The sequence below is a fragment of the Equus asinus genome, chromosome 8 (genome assembly GCF_041296235.1).
Source record: "Equus asinus isolate D_3611 breed Donkey chromosome 8, EquAss-T2T_v2, whole genome shotgun sequence".
NCBI classification, from domain to species: domain Eukaryota; kingdom Metazoa; phylum Chordata; class Mammalia; order Perissodactyla; family Equidae; genus Equus; species Equus asinus.
Genome location: NC_091797.1, coordinates 73,748,395 through 73,765,612, shown reverse-complemented (window position 1 = coordinate 73,765,612; position 17,218 = coordinate 73,748,395).

The following is a 17,218-nucleotide window of genomic DNA, read 5'->3' as shown; positions in this document are numbered from 1 at the left end:
AATATTCATCTTGGAACATAAAAGAGAAAGACTTCCTTGAGGGGAACCTTGATGATGGCATAAAAAAGACTAAACTCAGCTCTAACCATCTGCAGGAGGATGAGCTGCCCTAACTGACATGAAGGCCCTGGGCTCGGAGTCCTGACCCCTGAGTCCTGGTGTGACCGGCTCAGATCCCTGGAGAAGATGCCCTGGGCTGAGGGCGTCTCATTGGGTGGGTCCACAGAGGTTTACCAGTAAGCAGGGACACAATGCAGCATTCATTCATTTATTCATTTTTTGAATATTTATTGAGCAACTACTACGCGACAAGAATTTTTTGAGCAGTGGTTCTCAAACTGTGGTTCCTAGGCCAGCAGCATTAGCATGACCTGGGAACCTGCTGGAAATGCAGGTTTTCGGGTTCCACTGCAGACCTACTTCATCAGAAACTAGGAGCCGGGGGACCCACAATCTCCGTTTTAACAAAGCTCCCAGGGGAGTCTAATACATTCTAACTTTTGAGGATCACAATCATTGAAACAGCCCAGGATTTGAGCAGTGGATAAAACCCCCGCTTTCTTTGAACTTACATTCTACTGAGAAGAGACAGACAATAAACGTGTATTTAAGTACCAGCTAGTATATCAAGGGGTAAGTTTGGAGGAGGAAAATAAAGCAGGGGCATTTGAGCAGACGCCTGAAGGAGAGGAAGGAGCCTGCCGTCTGGATGCTTGAGGGGAGAATGTTCCAGACAGAGGGCACAGCAGGCGTAAAGACAGGCATAGACGGCATGGGTTGACTCGCAATGTTCTCCACCTCCACACCAGGCGACGGACGAGAGAGCTGCTTTGCCGCCTCTGTGCCGCTGGGGGTTTGCTGTTTGTGGCGACTCACTTTCTGTGTTACTTGGCTGAGCCGAGGGATGCCCAGATAGCTGGTAAACACTACTTCTGGGTGTCTCTGGGAGGGCGTTTCTAGAAGGGATTGGCATTTGAATCGCACACTGAGTAAAGCCCATCTTGTCACCGATGTGGGTGGGCATCATACAATCCTTGAGGGACTGAATGGAATAAAAAGGCAGAGAAAGGATGAATTTGCTCTCTTCTTGAGCCGGGACATCCATCTTCTTCTGCCCTCAGACATGGGTGTTCCTGGTTCTTGGGCCTTTGAATTTGGACTAAATTACATCACCAACTTTCCTGGGTCTCCCGCTCGCGGAGGGCAGATCACAGGGCGGCTCAGCCTCCGTAATTGCAGGCGCCGATCCTGCCACATAGATCTCTTTCCCTGCATCCCATCAGTTCTGTTTCTCTGGAGAACCCTGACTAACACACTGTTAGGAGAAGAGCCTGCAGCGGAGGGTGTGGACCCAGAGATCAGGGAGCCACGGGTGGTGTGGAAACGGAAGGAGTGCCAGGAGAGAGCACAGGAGAGCAGTGTGTGTCTGAGCACGTATGCGTGTGTGTGTGTGTGTGTGTACGCACACTGAATGCTATTCTGCCTTTCCCAGGAAGCTATGCCTTAGCTCTCAGATCTGCAAATGTCCGGGGCGATTCAGAAAGCACCATGAGCAGCTGAGCTCCGCCTCCTTCCTCCTCTACTCAGCGACCTCATACAGGGCGGGCCGAGAAACTTTGAAAAGCTTTGTGTAGCAGGATTCAAATAATTGATGTGTTTGAATAAGCCCTCCAGTTTACATCATCATCCAAGAGCCCAATGACCACTGTCCCCTGCCTGGAGTTGTCAGGCAACGCAAGGACACGTTTGTGACTGTTCTTAAAGTTGCCTCCTTCAGCCTCTTTTAATTCCTAGAAGATGCTCGTTTACATGAAAATCTGCCATCTGCATTTGGTCAATCCGTTCACGAAGACTGAACATATAATCCCAGACATTTTCTCTATTGCTGAGCTGTCATCTTGGGGACAAGAGAGAGAGGAGGCTGGAGAGGATGGGACACTGAGCAGAGAGGTTTTGACGTGCGAAGGAATCAGATGAAAAGTCCAGATGGTCTCCACTCACTTCCTTGAAGGTGTTAGTGTTTGGGCTTCCTAGCAAAGCCTTGGTTTAACCTGGCTAATATGAAAGCGTGTCTGTCTCTAAGTAGCATTTCAGAGAAGAATCGAGACGTCCAGGTCCTGGAGTGGGATCATCCTGTGACCGCCTGTGCACATGGTGAATTCTAGCCTGTGAGTGAGTCTTAGTACATCTGCATTTGGTGCTGGGGAGAGCTTATCAGATGTGTTTCCACATTAGACCAGAACACAGTAGCAAGTAAGAGTCCTATCCTGCAAGCTGACAGCTGAAATTCAACGGCAAAGGATGGATATTTCAGTTTTCTGTGCAGAGGGATTCTGTGTGTGACCATATCTTTATATGTGGAAGAGGGGGAAAATCTCCTTCATTTAGATATTGAATTTGGTTACTTACAGGGGCCTTGGGCAAAATTTGAAAAGTACTAGATGTCTCCCGTGAAACAGCATCTGGGAAACACTTAGCAGCAGCTGTTAATATAAATAATTCACTGTTAATGGATGGCAGGGGTGCTTCAGAAACTGGCATGCCAAGTTGAATAATAGGATGATGGTGAGATGGAAAGTGATAATGTGATAATGACTTGGTCCTGACCCACCTCTGTAGCGTACAGCAAAGAGGAGGCCCAGGCTCCTTTTGATCCATCTATGAATCAATCACAGACAGATGTTTATAGAAATCGCGTGCCCTGTGGTCTTCACACTCTGAGGAAAGATGTTACACTTTTAATTTAATGATGATTCATTTTCTTTTAGATTCTGGTTCCAATTAGCAATTTTGAAATGACATCTGTTTGGCAAAAATGACCCAACCTGAGCCATGTGTCGGCTACTTAAGCGTCCAGAGCCTATACGGGGTGGGAAAAAAGGAAGGGGTCGGAGAGAGACTCATCCAGGTCTGAAACTCCTACAGGACCTCGTGTATAACCATTTCACTTTATCTCAAAAGACCATCAGCCTATTTGGGAGTATATGTTTAAAAAACATTAGTTTGTGTGCATTTAAAATATTACATGATTTTTGTGAGCATCCATAAATTTTAGTAGACATTGGGACTCAGAATAAGGTCCTGGTCTGGGTGTGACCCAGCCTCTGAGAGATGAGGCTGAACCCTTTTTTCTGGGACTTGCACCTCCTCCAGCCTTCCCCCCTCACACACACTGGAGCCTGTGAACCAGAAGGAGACTTTCGTTGACCTTATCCTTCCCAGAACTGAACCACCAAACTCAATGGTAACGGGCTTCCTATACAAGGAGCTAAGTATCTACTGTCTTCTCTGCCCTTAGACTGTGAGCTCATTCAGCCTGGGAACCACAGGTCAACTTCTTATTTTTTTAATTATGTGTCTTATTATTATTTATTATTATGTGTCTCAACATCTCTTTGTAAGACTGGGTCTGACACACAGTAATATTTGAAAGTGGATTCATAAGATCAAAGCACAATTATGTTGGAAAATTTGGTGTGACATATCCGTGGAATCAGTGAAAATGTAAATGCAAAGAGAAGAAAATGACTATGCACAACATGGGATGTTGTTAAGCCAGTCTGTAATTTTCATTTGTGGTTAGCAGATAGCTTAAAAGTAAGTGAGTTTGAACAATAATGTTTCCAGTTCCTTGCAAAGATTTCCGAATAAAAATCTCAGCTTTATAACTGGATAAAAAAATAGAGTCTCCTGTACCTGAAGGATATATATATATCTCCTCGGCAAATATATATACACATTCGCCTTGAGCTAACATCTGTGCCCATCTTCCTCTATTTTGTATGTGAGTTGCTGCCACACCATGGCTGAGGAGTGGTGCAGGTCTGTGCCTGGGATCCAAATCCATGAACCTGGGCCTCCAAAGCTGAGTGCAGCAAACTTCACCACTAGGCCATGGGGCTGGCCCTTGAAGAATATTTTTAAGAAATCCTTTCCATTCTTCCAGACAGAGCCAAGATCCCTTCATTTTCTCTTCCTGCAGGAAGCCTTCCCTGACTGCTGCAGACCATTCTGGGTCCTCCTTCATCTTGGCTCCATTGATAGACTATTCAGATGGAGAAAGCCCTGGGTCACCTCAGGGTGTGAGCATCAAGCCACCAGGGGCCCAGAAGATGATCTGAGATATAAGTGGGGTTAGCCTTGCAGTCTAAAGTGCCCCACACAGTCATTTTCTGTCACATGACTATAATCTTCTTCACAGCACTGGTCTCCACCTAAATTATTGTCTATTTCTTTGCTAATTATTTATTATCATTTTCTTTACTACACAAATAAATATTCATCATTTCTAATGAATGGCTAATGTTGCTTTATGCAAACACCTGTTCCAATTACATTTTCCTTCAAATGATGCAGCAATAAATATTTTTATGAATATAGTTCTGGTTGCTTGTGAAAAATATAAATTGGGTATACTCCTGAAAGCGGATTCGTATGCACTTTAAAGTTTCTATAGATATTGTCAAAAGACCTTCCAAAAGGTAAGCCATTTTATGTCCCCATGAGAAGGGCATCCAAGGGCCTGTTTTCCCACGCCCTACACAAAACTGGATATTATCAATGTTTCGAGTTTTAGAATGGAGTTTGGAAGTGTGGAAGGATGTTCTCCTTCTAGAGAACTCTCTTGGGTACAAATCTCGAGGGTATAACGGCAGAAACCTCAGGAGGATTCCAGTTGTCAAAGCACGAGTGTGTCTGTGTGTGTGCATGTGTGTGTCTGTGTAAGTGTGTGTCTGTGTGTGTGTGTGTCTGTAAGTTTGTGTGTGTGTTTGAAAGGCTAAGTTACTGCTCGAAACACTTAGAAGCTCCAGGAAGTGTCACATGCTTGTCGATGACCCCTCCCGGTGAGGTGAAGGGTTCCTGCCGGAAGTAAAGTCTGAACTCCCTTAGAACTAGGGCTTTGCTGCCAGGCCCCCATCGGCGTGTGAACAAGAAAGAGAATCCAAGGGCCTCACTGTCCTCGACACGGTTTTGTGACAGCCCGGGGATGAGGGAAAGTCCTTCCAAGTTTGAGGGCAGCTTGGCAAACATTTTTAAAGTGTAGTATCTGGTTATTCCAAACCGGAGTCAAAGCCTCTGGCCAAGTTCGGCAGGAACGCAGACTTGCCATAGAATTTGACATTTGGTGCAAATTTGACTTTTGATAATAAAATTATTGAGGTATAAATATATTAATACAATCTTACTTTACGTGCCTGCTTGAGAATAGCAGTTCTACAAAAAGGGAATAATTCACTACAGTGGAAGAACTTTAAAACATGCAAATTCAATCATTACAGCGGTGAGCTGCTTGACTGAGAAACAGATACACCTGCCACTCTTTATGAGGACTAAATTAGAATGACGCAAATTTTGAATTACTCTCCATTTCCAGGAATGCGTTCGCAGAAAACAGGCCTGCTCTGTATGAGAAGCATGCCACAGACACAAGAGCCTTAGTACTCCCTGCATCGGGTAAGCGCTGAATGGTTGTAAAAGGGTGTTGGCTCATTGCAGAGAAGACGAAGCCGTTAGACTTGGAGTAACTATTAAAAATTCTCCTAACATAATAGATTTTTGCTGAGTACTTCATAGGTAAGCACTCTGTGTGCTGGGATCTATGTTAAATGCTTGATGGGCATTTATCTGAATTAACGCTCACAATAGTCCCAGACACGGGAACGAGGACTTATCCCATTTTACCGATGAAGACACTGAGGCTTAGGGAGGTCAAGTAATTTTTCTACATTTGCACTGTCGGGGAGTCAGGGAGTCACGCAGCCAGCTCGTGGAGCCAGTTCTTGAAGCTGTCCCACGCAGAGACCTGCCCAATTCCTTCCCCCTGAAAGAATGAAACCCTTGAGCCTGTGAAGGGAAGCAAGAGCCACCACCCCCACCCCCTCCCCCCAGACCAGGGCACAGGTGAAGACCCTTTGCATCTGGGAAAGTGTCAAAGAAAGTTCCTCTCCCCCTGGGGGAGGGAAGACACCCCTCCTGGGGAAAGAAATCAGACATCTCTAACACGAGTGTCTCAGTCAGCTCGGGTGCCCGAACGAAATACCACAGACCGGGTAATAAACAACAGACCTTTATGATCTCACAATTTTCAAGTCTGAAAAGTCTAAGAGGAAGGTCCAGGATGGTTTAGTTTGTGGTGAGAGCTCTCTTCCTGGCTTGCAGATGCCACCTTCTCACCGTGTCCTCACATGGCAGAGAGAGAGGGAGCTCTAGTCTCTTCCTCTTCTTATAAAGACACTAATCCCGAGATGGGGGCCCTGGCCTCATGACCTCATCTAAACCTACTCACCTCCCAGAGGCCCCACCTCCAAATACCACCACACTGGGAGCTAGGGCTTCAACACGTGAAGTTTGTGAAGACACAAATAAGCAGTCCATAATACTGAGAAAATCTCACTGTGAGACTTGAGGTCAAAGGGCATGTCTAAATCTGAGGCTGGAACCAGAAGAGGGAATCTCCTCCGTCACTGCTTAGACCACCAGGAGTGACAACAGGAGCAGTTGCAATCCTCTGCTGTTGGAAGGGAAGTGAGAGCATGGGGGGAGACACCTTGAGATGCAGGTGCACAGGATGGAGAAGGAAAGTTGAGAGAAATCCTTGACAAACCAACCCCCCCGCTAAGCTTAAGCTAACACCACAGGATTTGAAGCCAGTGGTACCCACAGCAACAGAAAAATCCAAACTCAGCTCAGCCTCTGATTACATGGACTCAACCCCAACCAACAGTCCAGCAGCAGAAGAACTGTGCCCATTTGTGAGTGTAGACACTACTTATCTCAGTCTCTACTGTCCCACAAATGACATCCAGCTTTCAACCAAAAATGATGAGTTGTAGAAAAAAGCGATGCAAACGAACACCTCCAACCCGCTACGAAGAGATAAACCCATCAACAAAACCAGACTCAGTTAATGTGGGTGTTGGAATTATCAAAAAGAGAATTTAAAAGAACTATGATTAATGTGCTAGTGTTTCTAATGGTGAAGTTGGACAACATGCATGAACATATGGAGAATTTAAGCAGGATATGAAAATCCTAAGAGTCAAATATAAATTCTAGAGATATTTTTAAAAGGGAAACAGATGAAGAATGCCACAACAGTTTCAACATCAGAATGAGACAATCAAGGAAAGAATCAGTGAACTTGAAGTGAGGAGTTAGGTCAATAGGAATCGCTCAAACTGAAACACAAATAGAGGAGAGAGAGCGGGGCAGGGACATCTAAGAGGTGTGTAACAAAATCATATTTAAAAATAGCTTAAAACCAAAATAAAGAAAACCTCTTGGGGCCGGCCCGCTGGCACAGTGGTTAAATGCACACGTTCCGCTTCTCGGCAGCCTGGGGTTCACTGGTTCAGATCCCAGGTGTGGACATGGCACCACTTGGCACGCCATGCTGTGGCAGGCATCCCACATATAAAGTAGAGGAAGATGGGCATGGATGTTAGCTCAGGGCCAGGCTTCCTCAGCAAAAAGAGGAGGATAGGCAGCAGATGTTAGCTCAGGGCTAATCTTCCTCAAAAAAAAAAATAAATAAATAAAAAATAAATAAAACATCTTGAGAATAACAAGACAAAAAGACAGATTACATATGGAGGAACAAAGTAGCCCTTACAGCAAGCTTCTCGTTAGAAAGTAGGCAAACCAGAAAACAGTGGCTTGACATCTTTAAAATTTTGCAGGGGAGGGGCGACAGTGAGGGGAGAAGCTGTTAATCCAAGAATTCTATGTGCAGATACAATAGATTTTGTGACATGAAAAATAATGACTTTTTCAGGGGAAAAAAACCCCACAGAATTAATTATCAGCATATCTTCACTACAAGAAATGTTAAAGGAAGTTCTTAAGATAGAAGAAATAAGATGCCAGACAGAAACTTGTGTGTACACAAGGAAATGGAGACTCATGACAATAGAGACCCACGATAATGGTTAAAAGATAAGCTAATATAAAAGCCTTTTTCCTTAATTTTAACCACTCTCAACAATAATTTCTGTCTAAAGCAAACGCACTAGCAGTGCATTGTGAGCTTATAGCTTATGTAAAGATAAATTATGTGACAATACCACCAGAGACGAGACAGAGGAACTGGAAGTGGACTCTGGTAAGGCTCTTACTACGATGAAGTAATGCAATATTTTTTAAAGGTGATCTGCAATGAATTAAATATATATATGTAAACCTTAAGGAAACCACAAAAATAAATTTTAAAAGAGATACGAATAATGAGCCAAGAGTGAAGATTAAAAAAAAAGGAAAAAACCCAAGATCAGGCAGAAAATGAGGGATAAAGGAACAAACAAGAGCTGCAACAAAGAGAATATAAACAGCAAGATGGCAGATTTTAAGGAAACCATATCAATAATTACATTAAATGCGAACGGTCTAAATACACCAATTAAAAGACAGACGTTCAGTTTGGATTAAAAAGCAACTATATGCTATCTATAAGAAACCCACTTTAAATGTTCATAGCCTATTAAATGTACATAGGTCTATTAAAAGCAAAATGATAAAAAATGCAATAAAAACACTAGTAAAATGAAAGCTATAGTAGTTGCTACAATAATATCACACAAAGTAGAATTCAGGACAAGGAATATTTCCAGGGGTAGAGTGACATTACATAACGAGAAAGGGGTCAATTCACCAAGAAGATGTAACAATCTTAAATGAGTATGCTCCTAAAAACTGACCTTTGAAATGCACAAAGCATCAGCCATAGAACTGCAAATAGAAATGAAAAAAGAAATGCAAATGTCCACAGCTATAGTTGTAGACATAACGTTCCTCTTTTAGTAACTGATAGAAAAAGTAGAAAATTAGTGAGGATTTAGAAGACCTAGCTTGACATGACTGATATTTACTTAACATTCTGTTCATCAGCAGCAAACTATTGGGTCTTTTCAAGTTCAAGTAGAACATTCAGTAAGATAGACCATATTCTGGGAAAAAATACAAATCTCAATATCCCTCATGAACACAGAGGTTAAAGGCCCCCCACAAAATAGCCAATAGAATCTAGAGATATATAAAAATGGCAATATGAGCAAGTTGGCTATATCCTGGAATGCAGGGCTGTTTCAAAACTCAAAAATCAATCATTGTGGGGGCTGGCCCCGTGGCCGAGCGGTTAAGTTCGCGCGCTCCACTGTAGGCGGCCCAGTGTTTCGTTGGTTCGAATCCTGGGCGCGGACATGGCACTGCTCATCAAACCACGCTGAGGCAGCATCCCACATGCCACAACTAGAAGGACCCACAACAAAGAATATACAACTATGTACCGGGGGACTTTGGGGAGAAAAAGGAAAAAAAAAATAAAATCTTTAAAAAAAAAAATCAATCATTGTGGGGGGCTGGCCGAGCGGTGTAGCAGTTAAGTTCATACACTCCACTTTGGTGGCCTGGGGATCGTGGGTTCGGATCCCGGGCACAGACCTACACACTGCTCATCAAGCCATGATGTGGCAGTGTCCCATATGCAAAATAGAGGAAGATTGGCACAGATGGTAGCTCAGGGCCAATCTTACTCAAGCAAAAAAGAGGAAAATTGGCACAGATTGTAGCTCAGGGCCAATCTTCCTCACCAAACAACAACAAAAATCAATCATTGTGATTCATTGGGCCAAAGAAGAAAAAAATGTTTTCTTATCTAAATAGAACCAAAAAACAATCTATTCATGATAATAATTTATCCACAACCTAGGACTAGAAAAGAAATCCCACAGTCTTATAAAAGGCATATAAAATACCCTACGGCTAACACTGTCCTTAAAGGTTAAAGAGGGAAGCTCTCCCCCAACTCCGGAACAAGGCAAGAGCACTACTCTGACCACTCTCTCCAGCATCGGCAGGACTTCATGCAGTGAGACAGTACCGAGAAATAGAGGGGGTACCTATGGGAAAGGAAGGAAAAACACTGTCTCTGTCCGCAAAGAGCATAAATGATTACATGGAAAATAGCAAAGACTCCGCAAAAACTACTAACATTCTGTTCATCTTAGTTCATCTGAGTTTAATGTGGCCACAGCATACAAGATCAATATACAAAGAGTAAGTACATTTCTTTATTCTAACAATGGCCATTGGGAACTGAAATTAAGCAAACAGTTCCTTTTACCATAACACAGAAGGAGGAAATTCTTAGGTGTGAGTCTAGAAAATATGGGCAGATCCTGCAAACTGAAAACTACCAAACACTGATTAAAAAAACAAATAAAACTCTAAAAAATTCAGGTTTATACTATGTCCACAGATTGCTCAGATGTCAACTCTCCCCACAGAATCCAGAGACACCGTGCAATCACAACCAAGATGCCAGCAGAATTCTCCTGAGATATTGACAAAATGGATCTAAAACTTATATTAAAAGGCGAAAAGAATTAGAATAGCCAAAAAAATTTTTAAAGAAGAACCAAGTCAGAGCACTCACACCATCTCATTTTAAAATGTGTTACGAAGCTCTAATTAAGACAGAGTGCACTTGCATCGGAATGTGCGTGTCAGTCAATAGAAGAAAATCGAGCGCAGAAATGACTCTCACACACATGCAAGATTGATTTTTGTTAAAGTTGCAAGGGCAATTCAGAGTATAAAGGATGGTCTTTTCAACAGATGGTTTTGGAACAACTGGACATGCATGTCCCTCAACCCTCACCTTACGCCATATAAAAACTTAAAATGGATCGTAGATCTAAATGTAAAGCCTAGAACTACTTCTGAGGAAGTGGGAACAATGGTGGGCAGAAAGAATTATTAACTCATTTATTCTTCACAATCGCCCTGTGAGATGGGCAGTATTGTCATCTCTATTTATTAATCAGGAAGTGGAGTACAGAGAGGTCAAGTAACTTACCCAAAGTTGCACAGCCAGTAAGTGCCAGAGCCACTTGGAACAGGACTCAGTTTGGGCCTTTAATCACTGCACTAAATTGTCTCTTGAGTGTGGTGCTGTAGTTAAACAAATGAGCCCACAGAAGATTCATGAAACCCAGTCCTGAGGGTAAGTGGGCTGGGCCAGAAAGTATTCCAGGATGTCCTGACAACTAAGCTGAAACGAATTTGGACCTGAGAGTTGTGATACATCTTTGGCAAAGCTCCCTTGAGAATTCTGATGGGCCGGGGTCGGGCACCTTCCTGCAGGGGACAGAGGGTGCGCGGAGGCTGGGTCTTCTGACCACAGTGGAGGTTTAGGATCGTCCTTGCTGGGGTCTGTCCCGAGCGACCTGCCTCTATTTGGAGAATTTCTGCATCTTCCCGTGAGTGAGGATGCGCTGTCTCCGGGGTTGCCCTTCTTTCTGTTCGGAACAGTGCGTTTGGGTATCAATGATCAATGCAGAAGAGGTGGTGCTCACGGGCCGGCAGCAACGGGAAGCGTTCTCAAAAGGATGCCTGCACCTCTATCTTTCTTCCAGCCTCGACTGCCTTCAAAGACTGGGGTCGGTCACAAGAAGACTCTTAAAATTACAGAATGGTGAAGTCAGAAAAGACAAAAAGATAGGGCTTCGACTGTCCTTTCTTTTTTCTTGCTGTTATTAAGATGCTGAACATGCCTGCCACCCAGCCACTAAGAGGTCTGACAGCAAAGAGAGGCAGACTGCCCACCTCGTGATGAGGGTCAGGAAGATAAAGGCAGACAGCGAATCGGGAGATGGGAGACTCGTAGACAGTCAGGATCCTGGAAGAAAGCGATGACAGTACAGGAAGTCATATGGCAGCTTCTGTGCTATTCACATCTTGAGTGTGGGACTGCAGGGGCTGCAGATGCAAAGAGGACTCCAACAGTCCCACACCTTATATGACTCACTGTCCATTGGGAGTGAGCAAGGACTTGGGGTCCTTGGGGAGGAGGTCCACTGGCCCAACCGGGAGAACCATGAGCAAGTAAGCATTTGATTTGAAGAACGGCAGAGAATTCACCAGACTGGGTGAACTCATGTTGAACTCAAGCTGAGTCTCATGCTAGCGAAGAGAACAGAGTTAGACTAGTGGGGTCCAGGACTCAAATGGTGCCTTTTGGTACTGGTCTCTATCTCCCCATTCTTCTGTCTTGGCCTCTTCCTCAGATAGGCCTTTTCCACGTGGGGACAAGGAAGGCCACCAGCAGTGATGACCTCCATCCCGGAAGCTAAGAAACCAGTAATCATGGTGGAAGTCCTGGGCAGGCCCCCTTGCTTGTACACTTGACTCTGAAATGATCATGGCCAAGGCTCTGTGGTGCTTTGATCGGTCAGGTCAGGTGCCTTCCCTGCAGTCTGGGGGTAGGTCAGCCTCAGTGGAGCCGGATGGATGGAGAGTAAGGGAGGGCTAGTCTCCCTAAATAAACCATGTGCCACCAAGAAAAGTGGAAAAGGCTGAAGCAGGGGGAAGAATCAGTGTTCATCATAAGCAGTTGTTGGAAGATGAAATTGGAAAGCAATCTGGGGCCACCTTGTGATCCAAACTGAAAGCTGGAGGAAGGCAAGCTCTGGAGGGAAGAAACAGGATGTCCAAAGGCCAGATAAATAGTTCTCTTTGTATTGTTTCACTCTATTATGAAAATAAATAAAAACATTGAAGCAATTTAAGAAACAATTTCCTCTCTTTGGAGCAAAACTCTAGCTTGCCTCAGAAATATGGCTTTTATTGTCTGCTCAGTGTTTGCAACACTGCAAGAACAGACTACAGGAGTGTTATTAAAATGAGATGGAAAGTTTTTATTTGTCCCAAAGTTTATAGATGAGAGAAGACTTTGGGGGGGGGGTGTGGGTGGAGGGGGGACTTGAACACAGTTTAAAAGAAAAAGAGAGAGAGACCAAAGCAAACTGTCTTCTTCATCCATCCACTCAGACTTACCATGGTTGAAGGAACAAAGGCAGGGGCGCTCTGAGTGCACGGCTTGCCTATCTGCGAACAGAGCTGGTGAGACTCTCCCCGGCCCAGAGCGGGAGGCTCACTCCTTGGGTGATTGAGTCTTGGTGTTGGTGTTAGTGTCCAGTTCCAGGGACTGATGATTTAACTAAGAAAACGACAGCAACGTAAGCTGACTTGGTCACTGACTTGGAATATATCTGTGGGTCCCCTCGACACATCGCAACCCTCCTGTTCCGGCTGGGCAGAAACAGCAGAATCAGGGTCTTTTGCTCAGCTGCGTCTCAGTCGTGAGAACGCGTGAAGATGGGTGCCCTCTGTATGCTGACTCATGCTGTAATTCACACAAGGTGGGGATAATCCTCCCTTTGTGTCTGTATGAATAGAGGATGCTAAAAAATGTCACTTTCTCGCTAGTCAACACCATGATGGCTTAATTCTGATGGACACCAATCAGAAGCGGCGATTTTTGCATATGTGATTTATCAGAAATTCAACTGCTTTATCCCACCTGGGGTTCATGTATTTTGTCAAGTTTCTTCCTTAGGCCAAATGTTTAGAGAATTTCTACAACGCAGTTATCTCCCCAGAACTAAGAATTCCACCTATTATGACTGAAGATTCATTTAAATAAGAGCAACTTTTTCTGTCACAACTTTTTCTTTACTGTGTGTCCACCTTTTCTGAATAGAGTCATTTTCATGAGGGTAACATGGCTCTTTTTGTTTTTTTTTTTTAAAGACTGGCACCTGAGCTAATATCTGTTGCCGATCTTCTTTTTTTTCCTTCTTTTCCCTAAAGCCCCCCAGTATATAGTTGTGTATTCTAGTTGTGGGTCCTCTGGTTGTGCTATGTGGGACGCTGCCTCAGCATGGCCTGACGAGCAGTGCTAGGTCCGTGCCCAGGATCCGAACCGGCAGGACCCTGGGCCGCCAAAGCGGAGTGCGTGAACTTAACCACTCGGCCACGGGGTGGCCCCTGCATGGCTCTTAATTGCCAGCATCTCATATTCAACCCAGAGTCCACCCATCTCCACTAGCAGTGACTTCGTTAAAATTGTATTTTTTCATTCAACTTGATAACATAAAGTATTTGGCAAAAACTGGCTTAAAGACGAGCTACCGACATGCTAAATGAAGGAAACTTCTTCAGATGTCACTGGGGTCAGACCCCAACGCACCACCATGATTTCTGCATCAGGAAGTGGAGCCGTCATCTGCTGTGTCAATCATCCCTACCCTGCAGCCCTGGGACGTGATGGGGGCGGAGGAGCTGGGGGCTTTACACCCCAGGGAGGTCAATCATCAGGTGGGTTCTAAAGCAGAGACAGCCAGCTCTGATGCTGAGCTTCAGGGGGCTCCTGAGAAGTTTCCAGGCTCCAAAGTGAGTTTGAAGAAAATGAGTTACCTTTACGAACCTCCTCCCGCTAACAACGGTGATGGGAGTCTGTACACCACAGTCTCTAAGGAGGCAGGCTCCAGAAGTGTCTTACTCATGATTGACATGCAGTCAGGGGGCTGTCCATGCATGTCTTTACATTCCGTGCATTCTCCAGCGTTTTCCAAATACTGAGTATGGCTCCAACTGACCCAGCTGATGATGATTCCATCGAGGAGGCTGAGGAAGCTCTTGGTAGAAATAGTGTTGATGACGTGTGAGAAGGGGCACAGTTTTCCCGTGAGAGTGGGTGTCCGGCCACGAGAAGGGACATCCCCCTGGGCAGGCTCATCCTGCAGCTGCTGTGTCCCTGTCTTCCCTGGTCAGCCCCTTGTCCTCAGGCACCAGCCTTTCCATGGACAGCTGGGTGGCTGTGCCGGCCTCAGGGAATTCTCCCCTCCTTCCCCTGCAGCTCACATGGCCGTGCCCTGTCGGTCCGTGAGCTCACCGGCACTTGATCTCTGTGGGAGATGCTCATTATCTGCCATGAGGGTCTTTCAGGGTCACTGTCAGTGAAACAAAAAGACAGGAAGAGAGCCAGTCAGGGGAAAGCCTTCTGTAGAATAAGGTCTGCTTCCCCCATTCCTTCTTCTGTGCCTCTGCGGTGCTGACAGCAAACCATGTCCTGTCTGAACACTTGATGCCCTTTAAAAATAAACAACATGGGAGCCTTGGGCTCATTTTCAGCATTCTGTCATAATTTAAAATAGTCTACCTTTTGATCGACAGAATTTTCAGAGAGAGAGATAGAGGTGAGAGATAGATGAGGGGGAGAGAAGGAAAGAGCTCTGTAATACTTGTTTAAAAATCATTAGTGTTCTTTAGCGTAAGACCCATAGAGGACAGCGGCTGAGGTACAGAGAAGTTCCCATTCTTGTCTTCAGGAGACCTCCACGTTATTTCCGTTTCCTGAGAAGCGCCATGAACTGTGCTGTAATTTCGCCCCAGCCCTCAGCCTGCCAGGACCTACTATGAAATTTGCAGCCGCTGAGCACCATGCAGAAGATAATGTCGGATAGCCCACAAATACTTGACATCTTCTACTCCCGAGCCGGCCCCACAGTCATTTCACAGCTCTGCTTAGGCAGCAAAGCTGAGCAAACACACACCAACATTCTTTCTGCTAAGCTCGAAGTCTTGACATATCTTAGCATGCTTGAGTCTGTGTAAAACCAGGATGTCATTTTTCTCTTTAGAACATTAGAAACAAAGATGAATTTGAGCTATTCTGCAGGGGTGGGGGGATATTTTGACTTTCTTTGAACATTTATTTCACCCCAAGGAGCATGCTGTGAATATGCTTAGATTGATCTCTGGTAAGATGGAGGGAAGACACAGCACACCCTTAATTTGACTGTTTTAGAACCAATTAGGGTCGCCTGCTCTCAGCCAGCAGCGCAACTGGTGAGCCTGCAAAAGCTTGGTTCACACTTGGTTCACTAAAGGCTGTATTAACCACGCAGGAGAGCACACTCAGCACCCTTTTGAAAACGCAAACCTGCAGGCAGTTGTGAGCACCCCGAATACACAAAGCCTGGGTCTCTCTGGAGAGGGTGTTTTGAGTTTTGATAGAGATTTTTACAAAGCAAGAAAGTCAGAAAGACTGAAACCCAACTGCTAAGCATCTGTAGATTTCTTGTTCTTTTCCTTTATGGTTTGTTTTCTTCAAGGGATTTTATTTTCTCTAGAAAAGCAGAGGACACGAGAATGGATGTTCGGGAGATGCATAAATAGGATAGAAGCTCAAAATAAAGTGATGAGGAAAGAATCGATCACTCAGGCAGGATGGCCAGGATTTCCAGTGAGAGGAAGCCATGCAGAATGGATGGGCGGGTTTTCCTTCTCTGATCCATGCTGGATGGATGGTACCCAGGCTGCTCTGCAGTCAGCAAAGAGCAATCGCTGTGATGTTCCGTATTTTACCGAGAACAATGACGACTGAGGTTTAAAGTCAGGAGAAAAAACTTTCAGTAACAAACACTCTTGGTGAAGGGAAGTCAATAGTGTGTTGAAATGTACCCACTCTGGAGGTAGAAGGACGTTTGGCTGTTGTCTGGGAAAGCTAAATCTAGAGTTACTTATAACCCAGCAATTTTGTGCCTACCTGTACACCCGAGAGAAATGAGGGCGTCTATCCAGCAGAAGTCGTGTATATGAATCTTCACAACTGATTTATTAACAATAACCCAAACTGGAAGCAAACAACGCATATTCATATGATGGGATGGTAAACAGCAACTAAAAAATAAACAAAATTTTCATTTCTGGACAAGATAGAGTAACAGGGATGGAATTTACCCTCCCACTTGAAACAACACCACAAAGAAAATAGACAAAATAGATGAAGCAACATTTTTTCAAGACATCAGACAGAGAAGACCACAATCCCTGAGAGAAGGGAGACAAACGGGGTGAGATCTACGCTCGCACTGGCTCCGTGCACGCAGTGCAGGGAGTGGGGCATCCGGGGGGAGGCTGTGAACCTCCGGGACTTGAGATGGAGCTGAGAGTCCTGGGGACAAGTTGGCTACAGCTCACAGAGCGCCAATGAGAGTGCAGCAGCCAAGAGAGGGAAGCACGGAGACCTGCCCTGGGGTTCCCGAGCTGTCAGCAGCGCTCTCATTGGGCATGCGTGTGGGCCACTCCCTGAGGCTGAGGAACAGAACAGCCAAAGGGATTAGCGAACAGCGCGTGCTGCTCACACCAGGCTGGGAATAGAACCCTCTGAGACCCTCGGGTGGGAATCTCCACCTGCCCTCATGGCATGTAAGTAAACATGAGGGGCACTGTTCAGGATTTACCAAGCGAGGTACACAGTGGAACCACCCAGAGAGCTCTACAAGCTTGGATGCCCAGACCCCACCCCAGACCAATTCATCAGACTCTCTGGGGAGAGGCCCACTAACGTCCCATGTGATTCCAATGCCCAGCCAGT